Below are 5,108 nucleotides of genomic sequence, written 5' to 3'. Positions count from 1 at the left end.
ATCTCCTTAAATTCCCACCTTTTTGCAGTTTCTTCAGTTTCAATCTGCAGTTCATAACCAATAGATTGTGGTCAGAATCCACATCTGCCCCTGGAAATGTCTTACAATTTAAAACCTGGTTCCTAAATCTCTGTCTTACCATTATATAATCTATCTGAAACCTGTCAGTATCTCCAGGCTTCTTCCATGTATACAGCCTCCTTTCATGATTCTTAAACCAAGTGTTAGCTACGATTAAGTTATGCTCTGTGCAAAATTCTACAAGGCGGCTTCCTCTTTCATTCCTTCCCCCCAATCCATATTCACCTACTATGTTTCCTTCTCTCCCTTTTCCTACTGACGAATTCCAATCACCCATCACTATTAAATTTTCGTCTCCCTTCACTACCTGAATAATTTCTTTTATCTCGTCATACATTTCATCTATTTCTTCATCATCTGCAGAGCTAGTTGGCATATAAACTTGTACTACTGTAGTAGGCATGGGCTTTGTGTCTATCTTGGCCACAATAATGCGTTCACTATGCTGTTTGTAGTAGCTAACCCGCATTCCTATTTTTTTATTCATTATTAAACCTACTCCTGCATGACCCCTATTTGATTTTGTATTTATAACCCTGTAATCACCTGACCAAAAGTCTTGTTCCTCCTGCCACCGAACTTCACTAATTCCCACTATATCTAACTTTAACCTATCCATCTCCCTTTTTAAATTTTCTAACCTACCTGCCCGATTAAGTGATCTGACATTCCACGCTCCGATCCGTAGAACGCCAGTTTTCTTTCTCCTGATAACGACCTCCTCTTGAGTAGTCCCCGCCCGGAGATCCGAATGGGGGACTATTTTACCTCCGGAATATTTTACCCAAGAGGACGCCATCATCATTTAATCATACAGTAGAGCTGCATGTCCTCGGGAAAAATTACGGCTGTAGTTTCCCCTTGCTTTCAGCCGTTCGCAGTACCAGCACAGCAAGGCCGTTTTGGTTAATGTTACAAGGCCAGATCAGTCAATCATCCAGACTGTTGCCCCTACAACTACTGAAAAGGCTGCTGCCCCTCTTCAGGAACCACATGTTTGTCTGGCCTCTCAACAGATACCCCTCCGTTGTGGTTGCACCTACGGTACGGCCATCTGTATCGCTGAGGCACGCAAGCCTCCCCACCAACGGCAAGGTCCATGGTTCATGGGGGGGAGGAGTATATATATATATATATATATATATATATATATATAGAGAGAGAGAGAGAGAGAGAGAGAGAGAGAGGGAACCCCTAATCATATTATATTACATATTTAAGCAATCCATTCACAGTGTTCACATTGAAAAATGTAAGTCGCTGCAATTTTGCACGTATTGCACTTCCAAGTCACGTATTTCTGTGTAAGAATGTGCCTAACACATTGAAATTATCTTTAAAGATGAAGGTAGACTCGTATCTATTTCCAGTCGAGAGTAAACAGATTTTGTATGGTCTATACATGATGCAGCAACGGCCTTGCCGCAGTGGATACACCAGTTCCCGTCAGATCACCGAAGTTAAGCGCTGTCGGGCGTGGCCGGCAGTTGGATGGGTGACCATCCGGGACGCCATGCGCTGTTACCATTCTTCGGGGTGCACTCAGCATCGTGATGCCAATTGAGCTACTACTCGACCGAATAGTAGCGGATCCAGTCACGGAAAACCATCATAACGCCAGGGTGAGTGGTGTGCTGACCACACGTCCCTCCTTTCCGCATACTTATCTGAGGATGACACGGCGGTCGGATGGTCCCGATGGGTCACTTGTAGCCTGCAGATGGTGTGCTAGTGCTATACATGATGCATCACAGATATCTCAAAGCTACAGAGACAGACTATCTAACATCGTATGGCAATTTTATCTGCGCGATAGCTGTTCCATCTTTTTGTCTGTAGTATGAAAGGTTTAATCACAAAAAAATGTCTAGCAGCTGTTACTAATAATAAGTAATATGCTAAAATTAATTTACAGTAAAATATTTGGTACATGCCCTGTTTTATCTGAAATTAAAAAGTGAATTTCTCTTTCTTTGTAATGACATTGAAAGACTCGAACACATAGGTATTTTTCTTTTGTGTTGAATAAATTGCGTTGTTGACAGAAAAGATGTTCAAGGTGTCACATGGCAATGTCCAGAACTCTGGTGGCTATCAATTCACCATAATTCTAACTGTACTACAAGCATGGTAAGAGAAATCACATCAGATTTTGGGCATGTCATCTGGCGCCAAAGTTACAGTCTGGACCGCCATTTGGTCACTTTCCACACCACAGTGTGACGGCTGATGATTGCTGCTAGTACTTCGGTAAATGTTTTGACTTCACTGGGTATTTTCCTCAAACCACGCTTCCCTCAGTGGGACCATAGTTTTCGAATGTGGTTTACGAGATCTATATCGAAGTAAAGTAATTGCAGGCCATTCTGGATGGTATACAAAACCGTTTATAATCTTGATGATCCTGTAGCATGAATACATATCTTTCGTACGGGTTTCTTTCTAAATTTATGTTATACAAACACCAACGCCTCTTTCTGAAAATACCTTTGACAATAATCAAAAACTTATTAATTTATCCACTAATGATTCTGATTCGAGGCTTAAACTGCATCTTTCATATAATGAGTCCACCTCTCTTCCTTTGCTATTGCAGTTGGTAATGTTAATTCTTTTGTCCAGGCAAGTGTTCATTCCTGCAACGTTAGTTTGTTTTACTGGCATGATCTTATTTGTCTCAGCATATGGCTCGAAATGCCGGACTACCATGTATATATCCTCCTGTCTTCCTGGTCTCCGAATTTACATCCCAAAAATGTGTTCATAGTACTTCTTTGCAAGACGATTCTGATTTTGTGTAAGAATTAATTCCCTACAAATGTACTGCTTATGTGGGGCAAGGCACTTTGAGCGTTACTAATCAGCGATGTTGCTAAACCTCCATCCTGGATGTGGATTTCCGACATGAGCGTAGTATATAACAATTAATAGTTCACAATGTGATTATCTTTCAACAGTTAAAGCTGTAGAATAATTAAACTAAGCTCCAGCAGAACAACCATAGTAGTGCCTTTTCTAAGATCATGATAGGTTGAGGGTAACATTTCACAAGAAAACTGAGCTTTAGAAGCTGAATCTGAGAGTCTGGTTTCTGACGAGTGACATTTGATGATAAATAACTTCAGAGGATATTTCGCTGTGGGTCACCTTATGGAACTGCACTGCAACCATGGTAAATTTCGCCAGTCAAAGAACGGCACCAGTGTGGGGAACGTGTGGATCACAGGCCCATGAGACAGCCACATAGTCCGACGACGGTCACTGTCAGGCGCTCGCTGCATTGAGCGAAAACTCTTCTCGAAAGTGCTCTGAGATGGACAAAGGGTCACAAGCTGTTTAGCAGAAATGTTCTTTGAAGCTTTTGCTGTTGTTGGCAAGTCAGAAAATGGGAAAAAAGATACTAAGGACTGAGTGGAGACACCTCTGCATCAAGTCAGGATAGCTGCTGCGAGCCTACGAAATGTCTTCGACGCTAGTAAAACATTATTAGAGTTCATTTATTTATTTACAATGTTTGCAAGTCGTCGTTCTTCCCCACCAGCCTCGGCTATTGCTCGTTCAGCTGCGTGTTGGATTTTAGCTGACGTCTGTTGAGTCTGTTCAGCATTGCGTGCCAAAGGAGAAGATGTCAACGACCACAAATTTTATGTGTCTGTTATGTAATCGATGCATCTGCGAATTGGTGCCGGACATTACAGTTATTGGCGGTCAAGTGGTGCCGGCACGGTAGCTCAGGGTGTTCGATCAGAGGCTTAGCTGCTCTCTGTAATAAAAAAATGAGTTAATCGATCAACGATGAGGTAGAACGAGCAACATGGGATGTCCGCCCCGGACAAATACAACGACCAATAACGAACAAAATGAGATCAACAAGAAAAAAAGAAATAAAAGCGTGTTCAGTCAGAGGGTTAATTGCTCTCTGTAATTAAAAAAAAGAAACTTAGTGGACGGATCAACGATGAACTTGATGATGATGATTTTTGGTTTGTGGGGCGCTCAACTGCGCGGTTATCAGCGCCCGTACAAATTCCCAACCTGTGCTCAGTCCAATCTCGCCACTTTCATGAATGATGATGAAATGATGAGGACAGCACAAACACCCAGTCATCTCGAGGCAGGTGAAAATCCCTGACCCCGCCGGGAATCGAACCCGGGACCCCGTGCTCGGGAAGCAAACGATGAACTTGAATGGGTGTTATGGGACAGCCGCCCCAAACAAATGCAATGAACAATAATGAACACAATGAGATTACAAAAAAAAAAGAGTTAGCTTCCCTCTGTAATAAAAAAAATTGAGTGAACGGATCAATGATGAAACTGAAAGGGTGTCGTGGGACATCCGCCCCGACCAAATGCAACACCCAAACTTAATTTTTTTCATCACTGATCATATTTAATTTATATGATATTTCATAGGAAATTTCATGTTATTTGACTTCTGTTGTGTACATAATTCCGCGTAGTCAGCGTGTACACAACTTTCTCACTAGAGCGCGCCCCGCTAAGCACAACAGTGCAAGCGCAGCTGTCGTCCGTCTCCGCACTACGAGATGGCGCTGCCATAAAGACGGACCAAATTCTGCTTCCGCCGATCCGCGTATTAATATGTAGCGCAGCTAACGTAGAACCTTTTCTCCTCGCGGATCACACTCGGGCAGTGATACCTGAACCCTCGAGGTATTATAACGAGTGTGCAGACCTCCGGTTAGTCAGTCTGCATTAGTCAAGTTTCAGTCTGCGCCTAATAAGATTATCATATTCCTGTACATAGCCATGAAGATAAATGTATAGACACTTTGTCAAGTATCAGAGATATGTGAGAATAAGATTAACGTACCAAGACCAAAGGAACTTCAGATTGTCAATTGTAAACAGCATCCAGAATCAAGTTATGTAATATCTATGATTTTTATTATTTTAAAAAATGTGTGTGAAAATTAATCAAGTTCTGTTTAAAGTTGGTCACCGTCACTCTGCTACTCTAAGCGTGCTAGTGGCATTTCTATCGTCTGACCTAGCGGCAGAAG

At 42.2% G+C, this 5,108-nt stretch overlaps 1 pseudogene; it reads left to right on the top strand.

Moving 5' to 3' along the window:
- The first annotated feature begins 1,490 nt into the window (after window positions 1-1,490).
- Window positions 1,491-1,608, top strand: LOC126185800 (5S ribosomal RNA; annotated as a pseudogene).
- The last annotated feature ends 3,500 nt before the right edge of the window (window positions 1,609-5,108 follow it).

This window comes from Schistocerca cancellata, chromosome 4 (assembly GCF_023864275.1).
Source record: "Schistocerca cancellata isolate TAMUIC-IGC-003103 chromosome 4, iqSchCanc2.1, whole genome shotgun sequence".
In the NCBI taxonomy this organism is placed as follows: domain Eukaryota; kingdom Metazoa; phylum Arthropoda; class Insecta; order Orthoptera; family Acrididae; genus Schistocerca; species Schistocerca cancellata.
The sequence above is the reverse complement of the archived record's forward strand: the minus strand, read 5'-3'. Positions and strand labels throughout refer to the sequence as shown.